The following is a 17,876-nucleotide window of genomic DNA, read 5'->3' as shown; positions in this document are numbered from 1 at the left end:
TCCAGAAAATACTCAAAACATGCAAAATTATAATCTCTATAACATACCAAAAGTTACGCGGTAAAAGTTTTACTGGTGCGAAGTTATACCCATTTTTCGCTAACGGAAAACGAATTTGAAAGAGAAAATCCGTCAAAAATCACATTTCTGACAATTGAGAAAGGCGGAATATGCCTTACCTAGAGGCAATCAACTTTCCCAACTGCGGCGACGGACGAAAACGGACCGAAGTCACCCAAAACGCGGATTTTCTTCTTCTCCCTTCGTTTTTGTCTCTCCTCGGCTTTCTCTCTCTTCAAAAATGACACTATTCATATATTTATCAAACAGGATCGTCCAGGACGATGTCCCGATCGTCCCGGGACAATCTCCTCTTAAATTCCATCGTGCAGACGAAAATTAATTCCAATTTGTTTTGTCCCTAGACGATGCTCTCTGTTCCGTTCGTCCCGATGATCCCAGGTTCGTCCAGACGAACCATACAGATTTTCAACATTTTCTTCAGTTTGTCCAGACGGTTCGTCCCGATGATTCCAGGTTCGTCCGGACTAACAGCACAAAATTTTTTTTTTTCAAACATAAATTGAAAATTTAAGGATTTCACATGCTCCATATCACTGCACAACAAAGACTAATACTATACTATATAGACTACATCACAGGAATTATGATGTTATATATAATCTTTATTTTATTCCCAATTTATTTCAGTTTGTGATTGATATTGTTTGTACTATGAATCATCACTATAATGTTACCTTTTTCTTGTCAAGGTGATGCTCCAACTAACAAATTGATATAAATTGTATGTCTTGGCTTCAACATTATTTGAAAAAGGTTCTTTAAAAACATGTGAATATAATGTATGATTTAACAATCAAAAGTGAAATATTCTACTTTATAATAATTTTATGGAGTGTATAATGACTACTACATCATCCTAGCAACACAATCAAAAGAATGGGAAGATAAAATTAATTATATAGCCAACACATCAAGAATCAAAATGCAACATGAACATTAAAATATGAACATCTTTTATAAATTCTTCATGAGCTTATGTTCATAATGCCTCAGTCATTCAATTTTCTCTTATCTCTCTTCTATACATATTCAACTCTGTAAATGATTCCATGTGATGGTGTGACTAGATCTACAACATAAGTTAAACTCTCTTTGAATTTCTTGCTAGTCCTCGCCATCTAAGAACTAGTTCTTGTGATCAAGATGTGGTATTTAAAGAAGATGCAAGTATATATTGTAACAGTCCAAAGTCTTAACTATCAAGATATTGTCCATTTTGGCTTAAGAGTCTCACGATTTTGTCATATTAGTATAACTTCCCAGGAGGTCGTCTATCCCAAGATTTCTTCGAGATGAGCACGCTTAACTGCAAAATTTCTTAAATGAAATTCCAATCATTGCACTAAAATGCAGCTTGATGTTTAAAAGTTTAGCTTCTTTTTATTTAAGGGGTTTCGCAATCTCCACCACTTAAGTAACTGACATCCTCGTCAGTATTTTTATCTCATAATAATCCACTATGTAAATAATATTCTAGAGGCGACTTCTATAAGTTCAAGTGGTGACTCCCACCACATAGCACTCTGTCACATTTAGAATTCAAGAGGTGACTGCCATGACATAACACTCTATCTTATATGGTACTTAATTCTCATCTTACGGCTGATGTATTTCTCTAATATTATTTGTAACAGTCTAAACTCTTATCTATCAAGATATTATCTGCTTTGGCCTAAGGCCTCACAGTTTTGTTATGTTGTTGTGACTTCCCAACAAGAGATCACTCATCCTAAAAAACCAAATGACATGTTATCTCAACAAACCTTTTATGAACAAATATCCAACTAGGTTCGGTAATACAATCACCACCAATGTCTTTATTCTTCATCAACACCTTTGAATGTAATAATATTCACAATTTGCCATGCTTTCGTGACCATCAATATTTATAACATCGAGTGATCTAATTTGTTAGCTCATTTGAGACTCGAGCAAGCTTTAGTGGATGCCACTAGTAATAAAAGTTCTTTGATACCAAATATTACATATCTTTATATTGCATAGGATAAATTCAAATCTACAAATTTTGATTATAATATATCAAATCTACAAAATTTAATATAATGAATGTTGGGCTGAACTATGATCTGACCAAATTTTGAACAAATTGATTTAATTAAAAATATTGATTTAACAATAGATTGCGAAATTTGTGTTCATCACACGTAAATGAATTTGTATAAATTTTAAATATATTTTTCATCTTGAACTAGCTTTATTTTAAAAAAGAAAATTTATAAAAATTTGATATAAATAATTATTATATTTTCAATTCCAAAAAATAGTTAAGCTCCGGCTGAAAATTTAACAAAAAAAAAAGAGCTAGTCTCCATTTGATGGAAAAAATTAAAAAAATTGATTCAATTTAAATAACTATATTAATATGAATCATATATATTATTTTTCAACAGCAGCTCTGACATGGCTGCACTATATTAATATGAGTCATATATTATAAATAATGCCCTTCTTATAACCCACCCTTTATCTCTCTTAAGTTTTATCCCGTGAAGCTTTCTTATTTCTTCCTAAAATAGCTTTCTAGCTACTAAAAAAAATTTTAGTATTAAAAAGTTACTTTAGGTTTCGTTTGGGGCAGTTTTCTTAATATTTTTTAAAATAATTTTTTAGTATAAAAATTTTTAAATTAATAAATTGCTATAGTAAAAAATTGTTTTAGAAAATAGTAAAAAAGCTGTCTCAAATGAGATCTTAGTTTAAAGAGTATTTGTACAGAAAATTTATTTTAAAAGTAGTAAGAAAGCTACCCAACAAAGCCTTAATTGCTTAATTTAAAGGAGATTAGATTTTTTTTTTTGCCTTGGAGAATATATATTTAAGAAAACTTGTAAATAGTGTTTAACCAGCTCTCAAAGCACTCACTAATTATGTATAAAAGGGGTAGCTTGCAGCAGAATCCCAAAGAAGATAAAAATTATGTAATGCTTTGAGATTGCAACTAAGACAAGTCAAATTCTTAAATGGTGGTGATTGGGTTACCTATAAATACTATTTATATAGAATATTAACTTAAATATTATATAATATTTTAAGTGCAATGAGGAAGAACTCTTAAACGCTGATATATTTTTTTGTTTAATAATTAAACTTATGCTCAAACCCTCAAATTAAGGCTTCGTTTGAGACGGCTTTCTTACTGCTTCTTAAAACAAAGTACTAAAACACTGTTTTAAGAAGCAGTAAGAAAGCCGTCCCAAATAAAGTCTAAGCTTGTTTGTGATAGAACACTTTTACGACGGTGATCATGGGCGGATCCACCCTAGTCTTAGGGTGGGCAAATGCCCACCCTAATTTTTTTTTTTTTAATATTTATAGGAGATTTTTTGGAATATTTTGAGTATTTTAGGCATTTTGCCCCCCCTTAAAAATATTTTTTGCCCATATTTTATCAATCCTAGGCATTTTTGTCCATCCCCACCAAAAAAATTTTTTTTGCCCACCCTGAGAAAAGAAGCTGGATCCGCCCCTGACGGTGATTGTATCTTGAAAAGTTATGTGAATGGGATAAAATAGCGAAACCAATGAATTATTCATCACTTATGATTGCAAGTAGAGAGCCCTATCGATTAAATGTGTCACTTAATTATGCTCTTTTAATCAAAACAACTTTAAAAAAAAAGTTTCTTTTCTATAATAATTTTATAATCAACTTTATAAATTGTTATAACTATCCCAAATAGACACTAGGCTTAATTTGTGACCGTTTTTTTGCTATTATTTTTTTGCTACTTTCAAAGAACTTTTTATCTCAAGAGACAATGATTTAAATTAAGCGAAATAAATTTTAAATTGAGCTTTAATTTGAACTTTTTATTTTTGGGGGAATTGGTTGCGAGACAGCGGGTTTGCGGGTTGACCCGGCAACCCGTCGGGTCAACCCGAACCTGACCCGTTTTGAAATCGGGTCGGGTCCAACCCGAATTTTCCGGATCGGGTCCGGGTCGGATTTTCGTGTCGTGTCAAATTTTGACACCCCTACATATATTGAACTTGCAGTCGTTGGAGTAGGCATTGCAGGACTATGATATACTAAAACTTATGGTGATGTGACTTCGCTGGGGGCTCACGGTCAAGACCATCCAAGGTCATTAGGTCTTGCAAATGAGATCGATGAACGTCATTTGCGCTGATATTGTGGACCTAGTGTAACACCCACGATGCGATGCAATTTTTTTAGGGGCTAGGCCTCATAGATGGGAACAATTACAAAGCTGGCTGGAGCTTGCACCCCCATTTGAATACAGATTTTATGCAGGATTTGAGCTGGATTTGGCGAAGAAGTGAAGAAAGATGGCTACCTTCTCAATGAGCAAGTGATGGGACTATCATACTCCGCGGGATCACCATACACCTTGGCATTCTCCACTACCGCAGCATTGCCTCCTTTTTTCCTGACTTTCTGTTTTAAGTTCTGCTAAGCACGTTCTGCTATTTTCCCTTTTTCTTATTTTTAGTCATAGCAATTATAGTAGCTGGAGGAGTATATGATCCTCAGAGAATGATCATATTGGCAGAGAAAACATATATTAAAGTTAGTATTACTACTATCCCTGTTCCATTGGTTTTTTCTGCTTAACCCTCTTGCAGGTTCTTCTCTCTGGTACTCCTCCGCTGAAGGCCCCAGCTCCGGCATTCGTTTGCGGAAGGTACATCAGCAAGCACCTGTTATCGTCGTTACTTTCGATCGAACAAATATACGGCGAGGAAGTGGGATTTTGGATCCGACAGGAAGGAACGTCGTTGAAGGAGGCGAAGAAGTTATTTAGTAACACATTTGGCGAAGGATCGAGAAAACAACGAAACAGCTGAGAAGGGAAAAGCAAACATAGCCTATTCCTTTATTTTATTTTATTTTTTTGGAGAAAAACTTAAATATTTATTCAAATAAGTTAAATGTTCATATTAGAATTATTATTTATTTTTTGAATATATTATTGTACTATTAAAATATATTTATATTTATTTAATTATATTTAGGGCTCTTGATTAATATTTTTATGTAATTTAAATTTTTATGTTAACATCTCTATTTTTTTTTTATGCCGATGTCAATATAAAGTCTGAATAAAAAATATTGAAAATAACTTTAAATTTGATAATTTGTGCCCCTCCAATTTTTTTTTTTTTTAAATCTTCCACTAGACTTGGATGGGTATCTGAACGAGAATGAGAACTTGACTCTGGCAGCTCGTTGTGAATGGAAACTAAGGACGGACAACGTTAACGAGCTTCTAGGGAAGGAATTGTAGAACTGAACATGTGAAGGAATGTTTGGATAAGATTTTAACTTTGGATATAATATATATATATATATATATATATATATATATAACCATTCGTCAGCTCGGCCTCTTCACAGACTGGCGACGAAGAGATTGGTGGGAAGTTACCTTCTGAGAACTCACAAGGAAGGCGCCATTAATTCCAATTTCCAACCTCTTTGCCCTGACTGCTTTTATATTATCCTTCCGCCGAGTTCTCTCTCTTTCCTTTAATTTCTTCTTTCTTCTCATATTTCTGAACAAAAATGAACAAAATATAGGCGGAGATGCTTCAGGCTCCAGCTTCTTTTATATATCCTCTCTGTCATGATGTCATCTGGTAAAGATGAGAATGGCTATCCACCTCCGGTTCATAGCATTTGTTCACGCCATATGTAAAGAGCAACATATAAGTTGGGCTGAGTGGAAGGAAAGATTTTTTTGTGCGGCGTCCGGACGCATTTGGATGCGAATCAGGATGCATCACGTCATCGGGTCAATGCATCTGATGATGTACGTGATGCATCCGAATTAGCCTCCAAACATTGCACAAAATGATCTCTGGAGTGAAAATTTCATTTAAGATGTCAAACCAAGCAACAGATGGAGTGAGGTTGGCCACATAGCAATTTTTTTTTTTTTTAATTTCAGATAATTGAACCTCTAATATTCTTTTGTTTTAAAGGTCAATAGATATACAATTTAGTTAGATGATCAAGAATGAACAGAATGTAGGAATAAATAGAGCAATTAAGCTAGTGTGTTTGAACTCTGATTTTTATCCACTTCAATCACTATGCGCAAGAGGCTCAGATATTTTCTAATTTAATAACTATTATGCCATGCTAGGGGTGCAAACACGTGGAGTCGAGTATCTATATATAATTGAGTTAAATTTGTTTAATTCTTACTGAGTTCAAATTCAAGTACTCATTTTAAAATTAATAGGCTCGAGCTTGACTTAATTACTCAAATTTGTTTGAAAAGCGCTAACTTGACTCGAGAAGTAATTAAAAATAATTCATATTTATTATTATTCTAAAATTAATTTTGAAATATATTTTAATTTAAAAGAACAATTCAATAAGCTTATAAGCCTAACCAGGTTGAGCTCAATCACAAGTATAAGCTCTAATTCAAACTGAGCTAGTCTCGTTAGCTCTTTAATTAGTCCACTTCGAGCTAGCTTGCAAATCGACTATGCTTACTTAGGCTTCATTTGGAGCATATTTCTTAAGCTTTTTTAAATAGTTTTTTAGTATAAATTTTTTTTAAACAATAAACTTTTTTACAAAAAACACTTTAAAAAATAGTAAAAAGTCATCCCAAACAAAACTTTAGTTGCTTACTCCGCTATGCCATGCTTTTTTTGTGGGTGGTTGATTAATTTCTTCCACGCACAATAATTTGGGTTCCAATTGACAATCACAACTTGTAATTTTTCGTTTATTTAACACGGCCCCTCCGTGCCCCCTCCTCCTTAATAGTGCATCGTTAATATATTGGCGTCGCACTATTCACGGACGAGATAAAACTCAAAAATGAGTTTCGATTTGTCATTCTGGTGAAGGCTCACGGGAACTACAAACGGGCGAACGACGTTCTGTTCACATACACCTCACATATGCAAGCATCAAATCCAATACCTCTTGATTTATAGTCAAAACTTCTAATCAATAGGTCAAGGCAAGCTGAGTCTAAAGCAAAATTCAAAACTTCGTTTGGCAACGCTGAGACCCATCGTTACTATCAAGGTTAACACTTGTCGTTGCACATAAATACCAACATTCATTATTGACAACAAAGCCCGATGATCAGCTATCACCACTAAGGTGCGCTGATGATAGTTGTCAATTCTTAAGTTTTTATGTAAAATATATTATATCTCTTATAATCAACTCTCAATTTATTTATTTATGTGCAAAAAATGCCATACAATATAAAGATAATAAACTTTCATTCACTCTTAGGTTTTGTTTGGAACGACTTTTTTATTGCTTTTTAAAGCAGAATAAATGCTTGAATACATCATATTATGTAGTCAAAACTAATTTTAATTTTTTGTGAGGATTTTTTTCAGAGTTAGAATCAAACAATTGGATTGATCAAAATTGCTTTCAATTTATAAATTTTGTGTTATAAGAAAATGTTAATAATGTATTTAATTATAATATAATTAATTTCAAAGACTCATCTCCCTGCAAAAGAGATTAAAAATTGGATATTATAATAGAGAGAGAAATTAAGATGGAGAAGCAAGAGTGAGAGAAAGGAAAAAAAAAAAAACAGAATAAAGTTAAAATAAAAATCAACAAAATATGAGAGACAATATTATTATTTATATATAATTCCAAATAAATATATATTATATATTTATTCATATAGAGAGAGAGATCGAATATGGAGGAATTATCAGTAGGAAGCCATTCCATTTTGACATTATCACTTTCTCTTTTTTATTTCTGAAAAATATAAAAAGAACAATAATATAAATTAATATAAACCAGTACATTTATAGATATTTATTGCAGAAATTCTCTTCTTCTATCTTCTTTTATCATGATAGCGTTTAGATGAGGATGATTGCATGACTTGTCTATATCTTGAAGAGGATAAAAATAATAAATTTATTCCTCTTTTTTTGGATTATCAGCAAGTATATATTACGTTACTTTGGATTATTTTTAATTGTTTAAATTTAAAAAAAAAAATATTTCACTGCTTTGTTTTTATACCTCAATCTTAATTTTTTTTTTGGAAAGTTAAAGGGCAAAACCCAAATTCCGTTAATAATAAAACTAGTTACATGTGTAGAAGAGGGAAAACACAATAGAAAATACAAAATTATGCCTAAAATTGTGCCTCTCCACAATAAGCAGCAAGAGAAAGGGACACCAAAAAGGTGCAAAAATAAACATGTCAAAATGATTTGATAAAAAATGAAAAGATGATCCGGTAGGACAGAGATAACCAAATGATTCGCCGAAAAGAAACATAAAATAGTGAATTGCATCCAAGAAGTCCATTAGAACATAGTTGCAAAGACCGCAAATCCAGGGGGAGAGGAATGCAACCCATTCATCATAACCCCAACAAAAAAAACACAAAATCAGAAATAAAATTAGCAAACAACAAATGAAAGTCAAATCAGATCAGGGCAGCAAAAAACCAACCGGATACATCCAGACCAAACCCAAACTAGAGAGATCACCAAAAATATAACAATGCTCTAAAATCTTCCCCATTCTTCCACCTGAACACTTCAATAGCAACAACTTTTATGATAGAAGCTTTAATAGATGTATGGCTCTGAATAAAATTGACAAATTTTATTTCATTTCTCTCCCTCCAGATAGAGTAGACAGTATCCCAAAGCATTAACAAGCAAAAGGACACCCTGCCCGAACTCAATAAGCTCGCATCAGCAAAAAAATCCACAATATGATTAAGGTTTGGCCTCATGAGAAAAGTGTTGAGAAGAGGACGCATTTTAGAAATGATATTAAAAGTGAAATCACATTCAAAGAAGAGATGTGATACGCTTTTCAGATCAAAATAACATAAACAACATGAAGAATAAACCACAATGTTCCTTTTTAAAAGATTATCAGTTGTTTTTAAGCCGTCAACAAAGTATAGCAACCAAAATATAGAATATCTAAGTGCATAATGTTGATGCCATAAGGAATCTTAATTGTGTTTGGCTATTGTATTTTCTCGTTATTTTTTAAAATTTCTGTATTGATAAACTACTTTTTATAATTAGGATTACTCATATGTGGTAGCCTTAAATTTGGACATTTTAGCATGCATGGCTTGGACAGAATTCCTATAGGGAATTTCTTGTAAGGGATGGGTTCCAATCTGTGTTGTACTGTCAAATGGTTGTGAAAATATAGCTGTTTACTGCTGTAATAACTCTAAACTGCGTCATCCTTAACTTCCTCTGCTTTTTTTAATGTGAAATCTGCTGCGAATTAGCAGTGCCATGCCTGCCCCATAGTTGCAAGATGAGAGAGAGAGGGAGAGAGAGAGAGAGAGAGATGATGATGAAAGCAAAGATGAAAGACTATTTATAGGATGGCATAGAGGTAGGCATGGGGCTCTGTCCATTTGAGCATGTTACAGGGATCCTTTACAAAAGGTTCAAGTTCTCCATCTTAGGAGTAAATGGGGTACAGAGTAGGAGAAGAAACGCAGAGAGAGAGAGAGAAGTGGAATAAAACAATTGAATTTATAAAATTTAGTAAAATATCAGTATTATTTTGAGTACAAAGATCAAAATTGAAAAACTTTGATGCTTCATATAAGGTTTTGACATTTCTAAATATTTTCTTAATACTGCATGTTTAAGTTGGCCTCCTTATATTTTTTTTATCAATGGATTGCTTGCTTTCCTCCTCTTTGCAGGCCGGTGGATTGAGAGCTTTTACCTTATTCAAGAGGTTAAAGGATAAGTATAATATATATATATATATATATATATATATATATATATATAACAAATTTGAGATGATTAATGCAGCAAAAGAAAAAGAAATTATAATCTGAACAGCTGTAGCAGTAAAAAACGATAAAAATTGTGAAAAAAATATGCAAAGAACAGAGTTAGAGTTCTTAATTTTATAATAACTTAATTTTTTCAAGTATTGCATTAATGGCCTGTTTGGTAGCAGTATTTAGGCTGGATTTGAGGCGGATTTGAGCGAAATCCAGCCAAACGCCCTAAAAATGCAAAACCAAATCTCACGGTAAATGAAAACCACAGTAGACGGAAAATTCCGCCTTTTCGTGCTAAATCTTGGATTTCCAAAATCCTGTTTTTGTTGGATTTATGAAATTTATTGGCTCTAGAGGAAAAGTTCGCTCGTTAAATCCGCTCTATAGCCAAACAGTTGCACGAGATTTAATAGGATTTATCATGAATGTTACCAAACAATTTTCAGGATTTAAGCCCCTCGGGATTTCCAAAATTCAGATTTAGAGGATTTACAAAAACCTATTTAAATCAAATACTGAGTGCTACCAAACAACCACTAAGTGTTGCAAAGATGAAGATGCACAGGAGAATGAGTTACTTTACATTTAGAGAGGATGAGAAATGAGTGCATACATGAAAAGGTTGCATTAGCTTCACTAGCAGATTAGATAAAAGAGAGATGCCTTAGATGACTTGGTACATAAAACGTTGGTTTTTCGATGAGCATGTTAGGAGAGCAGCTTAAGTTAAAAAATATAGACATAGACTGAAAAAGGCTTTATTAGAAAGTATTAAAAAATATATTTGTATTCAATGTAAATAGAATTTAATTCTTAATATGACATAAAGAAGAAAATGATTTATATGTCAAAGACCTAATATAATGTGATAAAAAGTTTATCATTATTCATGTTGTTATCGTTTAATTTTAATATATTCAAATATGATTTACATTAATTTTTCTTAAAACGAATCAAACTCTTGAGCTGATGAGTTGGGTTGGCAATGATTTTTTTTCTTCTTTTTTTTGAATATTTAGGTCAATTAAGACAAATTCACACACACATCACATACCAAAGCTCCCAACAAACATACCAAGATGAGATGAGCTGCTGATCTTAATTTAGCTTATTAAGATCAACAGACTAAGGTGATCAACAGAAAAAGGTCAGCAATGATTTAAATTTAGCTTATTAGCTTACTGATCTTAGTTGATTTGTGATTTATTGAATCAAATTTGAATTTGTTGATGAGCAAATTTTAAGTATGTAGCATCAATGAAGGATGACGAGGTTAAAATATAAATGGCCTCATCACATTTTAACACTGCAAACATGTTTTTTTCATACTAAATGACTTGGATTTGTGAGCTTTATAAGTTTATACTTTTTTTTAACATTCAAGAAGAGCCATTCTGTCATAAATTACCAGTAATATATATAGTTTGCTCTATTTGGAACAATTTTGTGTGAGATTTTAATTATATTATATGAAATCATTTCAGAAGTAATTTTTAAAGCAAATTTCTTGCCTGTTGCACCTGCTCTGCACTCTCTCTGGTGCTTTAAATGTTTAGCAAGCCTTCTAAATCTTCTTATAACACCACCTACCTGTAGAGGTCAGAGTAAGACAACAAAAAACTTATTGACATGAGCTCTCAAGTTGCCAGAAATAATTAAAAAGCACTGAGAGTAATAGGACATCCTAGAATTAGGGGTGTAAAGGAGTCGAGTCAGAGTTCAAGTCAAAGGCTATTCGAGTCGAGCTCGGCTGCCAAATATTGAGCTTGAGCTCGAAATATGAGCTCGAGCTTGACTCATCTCACGAAACGAGTTGAGTCGAGCGGCTAGTCGAGCTCCTGCTCTTGCGGCGAATCCCACTCTCGATCTCGCTCTCGCGGCAAAGCCCTCTTCCACTCTCCTGGCGAAGCCCACTGCGTGACCCGCTCTCGCGGTGAAGCCAGCTGCCGCAACCCGTTACCTGCTTTTGCGGCGAAGCCCGCACACGCTCCTGCTCTCGTGGCGAAGTTCGCTCCCACTCTTGTGTTCGAGCTACTCGACAAGCTATCGAGTCGAGCAGCCGTCTGTTCGAGCTCGATTAGCCGTCGAGCCCGTTAACAAGTCGAGCCCGAGCCGGCTCGTGAGCCGGCTTGACTCGGTTACACCCTTACCTAGAATGTCTTCCTGCTATATATAACCCTGCAACGTTATGTACTTCCAAAGCTAATAAATTCCTTTCCAACCTCACATCATGATTCTTCACTCTCCTCTTCACAATTCTATTAACAGAGATGAAAGGCAACTCTTCCTGCAAGTTAAGCAATAACAGCAGCATGGAGGTGCAGAGGTCTAAGCTCAAAGAAGAACCTTACATCTCCAGTGCTCACATCCGTAGCCTTGTGAGGCAGCTAAGCTCATCAAATCCCAGCTCCAACGCTCCGGTGATTGTCGGAGATCACAATCTTCCAGAGAACTCTCTCAATTGCCCCACTGAAGTTTCGATGTCTCGCCAAGCCAGGAAACAAGTTAGAAGAAGATTGAACACCGGCAGACCTTATCAAGAAAGGAGGATGAACATGGCAGAGGCTAGAAGAGAGATTGTCACTGCTCTCAAGCTCCATAGAGCAGCCATGAAAAAAGCAAATGAGCAACAACAGAAGGAGAAATTGTGTCAGCCAACATCTCCTCCTTCACAAAAACCACACTTGGGCTTACTTATGGATACTCTTAAACCAAATCACATAGCACTAAACTACCCTCTGCAGTCTTCTTACATGTCTCCTTTCTCTTGTTCTTCCCCTTCTACCCCACCTATTTCTCATAATCTGATCAAATCCCCTCTCCTTCACAAGCCATTGGGCCTAAACCTCAATTTCCAAAGTTTCAACAGTGTTGAAACTCCCCTGTTCTGCTACATCAACAATAACAACAAATCTCCTGTCTTTCAGCAACCAACATCATCCTCAACATCAACATCATCTTCATCCTCTTCGACAGCCGGCATGGCTAATTTGAACCTGCCCGACCACTACGAGACTCTGCATCCAGTAATGGGAGATGAAGAGATGGATGAAATCAGATCGATAAGCGAGAAGCATGATATCGAGTGGAACGATATGATGAATTCGGTTAAGACGGCCTTGTGGAGCAAGTTTTTTAAGGCTATGGAGGTCGATGACGACAGCACTGTGAACAGAGAAGGAGATCCATTTCAGATGTTCTGTGAAGTGATGAAGATACCAGCTTTGCTGGGCAATGGAACAGGGACGGATGACTACCTCTTAGAGAATCAAATGGATGAAAAGCTGCAAGATATTACTTTGCCATGGTAAGGGGATCATATTCTTGGTATGGCTGTAGATCTTTGGAAAACAAGATTACTTAATTATAGTACTGTTGAATGAATATAGTTTGCTTGATCTTACAATAAATATAGTTTGATCGCGTATTGATTTTGAAACTTGTAGTACTTAATTCGATTGAACAGATTTATTGCCTTGCAGCCTGGATATTGATGAGATTTCAGAGGCTGGAAGCAGAACCTTTTACTAGTTTTTGTGGAGAACGTTGGGAATAAAACTATAGAGCGAAACAAAATAAGAAATACAAAATGCACTTTAGCCACACCCTACCAAGAAATTTGTTGCGTCCTGGAATATTCACGGCGGTAGAGAAATATAAAGTTTATCATCTTAGCATTGTACGAAAATCCGACACGCAATCAGATAAGAGATGGTGTAGCATTCATAAGAGACACCAGAGTTTTTACGTGGAAAACCCCTGAAAAGGGGGAAAAATCACGGGGTCTGGCCCAGTTTGAATGAATCCACTAGTATTTGTAGTCGTTACAAATGAGGCTCTTCCTTGGGAGAAGGCCTTGGATTGATGTAGCAAATGTACATCATTTAGATTGCATTACATAGTAGGAATTACATATACATGTTTGTCTGGTCGGAAAGACCGTAGTCGGCAGGAGACCGGGGTCTGAAAGACCGTTGTCTGGTGATGGAGGTCGGATAGACCGTAGTAGGCGATGAAGGCCTGAAGGCCCGTAGTCGATAGGAGACTGGGGTCTGAAAGACCGTTGTCTGGTGATGGAGGTCGGATGGACCGTAGTAGGCGACAGAGGTCAGAAGGACCGTTGTAGTAGGGCGGTACTTTGGTAGAACTCTGGACGTCATGTAGTGGCCCAGCAGAAGTCCAGGCCTCAGGTGTTGGTGAAGGCCTCAGGTGTTGGTGAAGGCCTTTGACGAATGTGAAGGCCTCATGTGATGTTCTGGTGGAGCATACGGCCTTTGATGATAATCTGACGAAGACAAGGGTCTCTGGCAAAGGTAAGGGCCTCTGGCGAGGGTGAAGGCCAATGGTAAAAGTGAGGGTCTCCAGCGAAGGTTAGGACCTCTAACAAAGGTGAGGGCCTCTGGCAAAGGTGAAGGCCACTTGTAAAAGTGAGGGCGTCTGGCGAAGGTGAAGGCCTCAGATGAAGACGCCAGGCCTGAACGTCGGGCCTTGAGGTGGTGGTGCGACGAAACTCCGACGGTGGTCCGGCGAGGCTCCGACGGTGGTTCGGGGGTGGTCCGGCGAGGCTCCTGCGGTGGTCCAGCGAGGTTCCGGCGGTGGTCGAGGAGGAGCTTCTTCCTTCTCCTCTTCCTTCTCTTCTCCTCTTCTCTTCTTGCTTGGATCGTCCCTCGTGAGAAATGAGGGCTCTATTTATAGATTTTCTAGAGTGGCATGGCCCTTAAATAGGCGTGAGATCAGGGGCGAATAGAGAGTGGTCGAATGGACGGCCGATATTGAATCATACGATTGTGCACCGTTCGTTGGTCATTTGAGGGCCTTAGTGATGTTGGATTTTGGCGATCTTGAGCTCGTTGGATTCATCTCGTCGAGCCTTTCGATTCGAGTATAAGCTCGTTAAAATCGGAGACCGTTTGGTAACTCAAATTGCGGTTTGAACCTTCCAACAGCACTTCGGGTCCATGATTCGGACCCATTTGGGCTTGGATTGGGTTGAACTTGGTGTCGTTGGGTTCGTATTTCCGAGACGCTCAGTTTGACTATAAGCTCGCTGAAATTGGAGTTCACATGCTCCCGAATTTAATTTTTGAAGTTTCTGAATTGTGTTTTTGCCTCGAGATTCGTGCCCGATCAAGATAATTTCATGATGACGTATCAAAATTCATATAAAATTTTGAGAAAAATAGTACAAATCTCTTCTCTCTTACTTTCTACTTGCTTGTCTTCGCTTCATAATTTACACATAACTAAGAGAAAAAGATGCACTTAATTAACTTGCACCAAGGGATGCAAACCTTCAAATCAAACATGAAAATTTGAGGCCTCTTGATTGATAATAAGAACTCACAATCAATCGATCAATATTAGTTGCGTGCTTTTGGCTTTAACTACATCATCTATGTGATATTGATGTCAATTTTTATTGTATCATCACTCTTTTTTTGTTTTATAAATCTAGCTTTTTTTTTTGTTTCTAGTTTTTTTTTTCTTACTAATTCAGTAGTGAAGCTAGACATGGCTCTTGATGTAGTGGATCGGCAGAAGAATTAGATATGATAGAAGGAACTCCAAATTCAAGAAATAAACTAAGCTTAAAAGCTTCAAAAGGAATATATATTCATCAATGATATTTCCTACTGCAATACTTGCATATTTATAAGCTAATAAAAATATTCTAGAAGCTAAGTTATTCAAAGCTTAAGTAAGAGATACTCTGTAATAGTGCGGCACAACAAGAAAATTATCTATTACCGGCAGAATTTTCCGACGGAAATTAATCATTTTCCGGGAGTTTTAGAATTTACCGGCATTTTTCCAGTAGAAAAATTTCTGCCGGTAAAACCAGCGTAAGAAAAAATTTTCTGGCAAGAAATAATTCCGGCGGCTTTCCGGCTGAAATAGGCTATGGGAAAATTAAAAAAAAAATCCGTGATGCTTGGCCAGCCCGCCCGGGACGCTACGCTACCCGCTGCCCACCCAGCTTCCCAGCTGCCCGCGCCCGGCTTGACAACCTGCTTGTCGGCGCCCGTGGGCTGCCTGCCCAGCCCCCGCAACTACTCACCTGCCATGCGATTCAAACCCAGGTGGGTTTGGGAAAATTTTGAAACACCCAACCACATTGATGAACAGGAAAATACATTTTCATTGTCACTTTTTTATATTTAAAGTATATAATGACACAAAATGAAATGAAATTTACTAGTTAATTTAATTATAAAAATTAAAATTAATAATTATTTTAAAAATAAAATTAATAATTAAATTAAAGTCATTTTAGTTAAATTATTTAAAATATGTCGAAAAACTGAAACTACCGGAAAATTCCATCGGAAAAGCTGTCTCATTGTCTTCCATCAGAAAACCACTGGAAAGCCGCCATAAAATTTTACTGGTAATGAGTGATTTTCCTATAGTGCGAGAAGTGTTGGAGGCGGTATTATAACTACAGAGAAGATAATGATGAAAATAGAGGTGGGGGCAGAGAAGCTGAGGAAGGGATCCCTGTAGGGGATGGAGGAGAAATTAGTGCAGGGGGCGATGGAATAGGAGTCAGTTGAGATGGGAAAATTGGTGGCGGAATAGGGTTGCTCGACTACGGGGGGTGAAGAGGTTGGGCCAGGGAGCTGGGTTTGATCTCTGGTCTGGTGTGGTGGTGAGAGGAATCAGACATGGAATCGCCGGCAACGAGACTGGGTTGGATGACAGGCATGTTATTGTGCTCATCGCCAGGCATGGATTCGTTGTTCGGGTGTTGTAGCGGGAGCGAGATGATTATAATTGATTTAGACGGAGTCGCGATCATCTGCGAAAGCGGAGGAGCTCGATTTGATGGGCAATGTCGCGCGGAAGTGCTTGGAATTTGATTGGGTGCTAAAAGCTGCTCGACGAGCCCAGGTGGTGCTGGCGGAAGTGGGGTTGGATCATAGAAGAAAACGTACGGGGAATCAGAATGAGCGACGATGCGAGACACCGGGTGTGTGGACGAATCTGGTCGAGAAATCGCGTGTTAGAGCTGAGGCGATTCACAAACCATGGTCGCGAGATGGTTGCGGACCGCGTGGTTGGGCGAAGGATCTTGTCATTGAAGTGGAAGTTCGAGCGAAGGGTAATCGTGGACGATGGCGGGTTGATTGTGAATTTGTTTGTGATTGCGTGAGAAAGTGGAGGGAAGGAGCGAAGATGAAGATGTTGATATGGTTGCTGATGAGGTTCATTTTCTCTTTATAGAAAAAAAGTATATTGTTTATTCGATCAAGTGATGCCTTCACTTGAGCTGCATAAAAGGCTTCATGGCTTCAATTATCATAGACAGCCCAACTTCTTTGACGTCGTCATCGACTACTCATCTTCTTCGGCTTCGATCATCATCAATAGTCCATATTCTTCGACAGTTCGTCATTTTTCACAAGCTCCTGTCACTAATATCAACTGATTTAGTGGATCAGCGGAAGTGTCTGATCTACTAGAAGGAACTCCCAATCCATGGAACAAACTAAGTTGAAAGCTTCAAAAGGGATATATATTCATCAATGATATTTCCTACTACAATACTTGCATATTTATAAGTTAATAAGAACATTCTAGAAGCTAGTAGTAATAGACTTAGACAAGCTAGTCGAAAAAATGCTTCAACTAATATGTTTCATATAAGCTCTCAAATTTCAACCCAAAAAAAAAGCATTAAAAATTGGTTTATCATAATTTTAATTTTCTTCTTTCTCCTTAACTTGGTGATTAACGTGCTCATGTAAATGAAGGTTTGATTGCATAAAAGATGAAGGTAAATTCATAAATAGGAAAATTATGGTGCATTAAAATGATTTTTTTTTCTTCCTTGATTTTGTGCACGTGTGTAACTATTACTAAATCAAAGATTAAGACTAATTAAGCATGCCATCACTCTCCTATCCTGTCTTTCACTAATTATTTGTTTTTGCTTAAGCGCAAATTGTTATTAGATATCGTTTCTGTTGGTTTTTGGATTTAGAAGCTGGGATTGACAGAGTTGGAAGT

The sequence above is a fragment of the Dendrobium catenatum genome, unplaced genomic scaffold, assembly GCF_001605985.2.
Source record: "Dendrobium catenatum unplaced genomic scaffold, ASM160598v2 fragScaff_scaffold_847, whole genome shotgun sequence".
Taxonomy (NCBI): Eukaryota; Viridiplantae; Streptophyta; class Magnoliopsida; order Asparagales; family Orchidaceae; genus Dendrobium; species Dendrobium catenatum.
The sequence above is the reverse complement of the archived record's forward strand: the minus strand, read 5'-3'. Positions refer to the sequence as shown.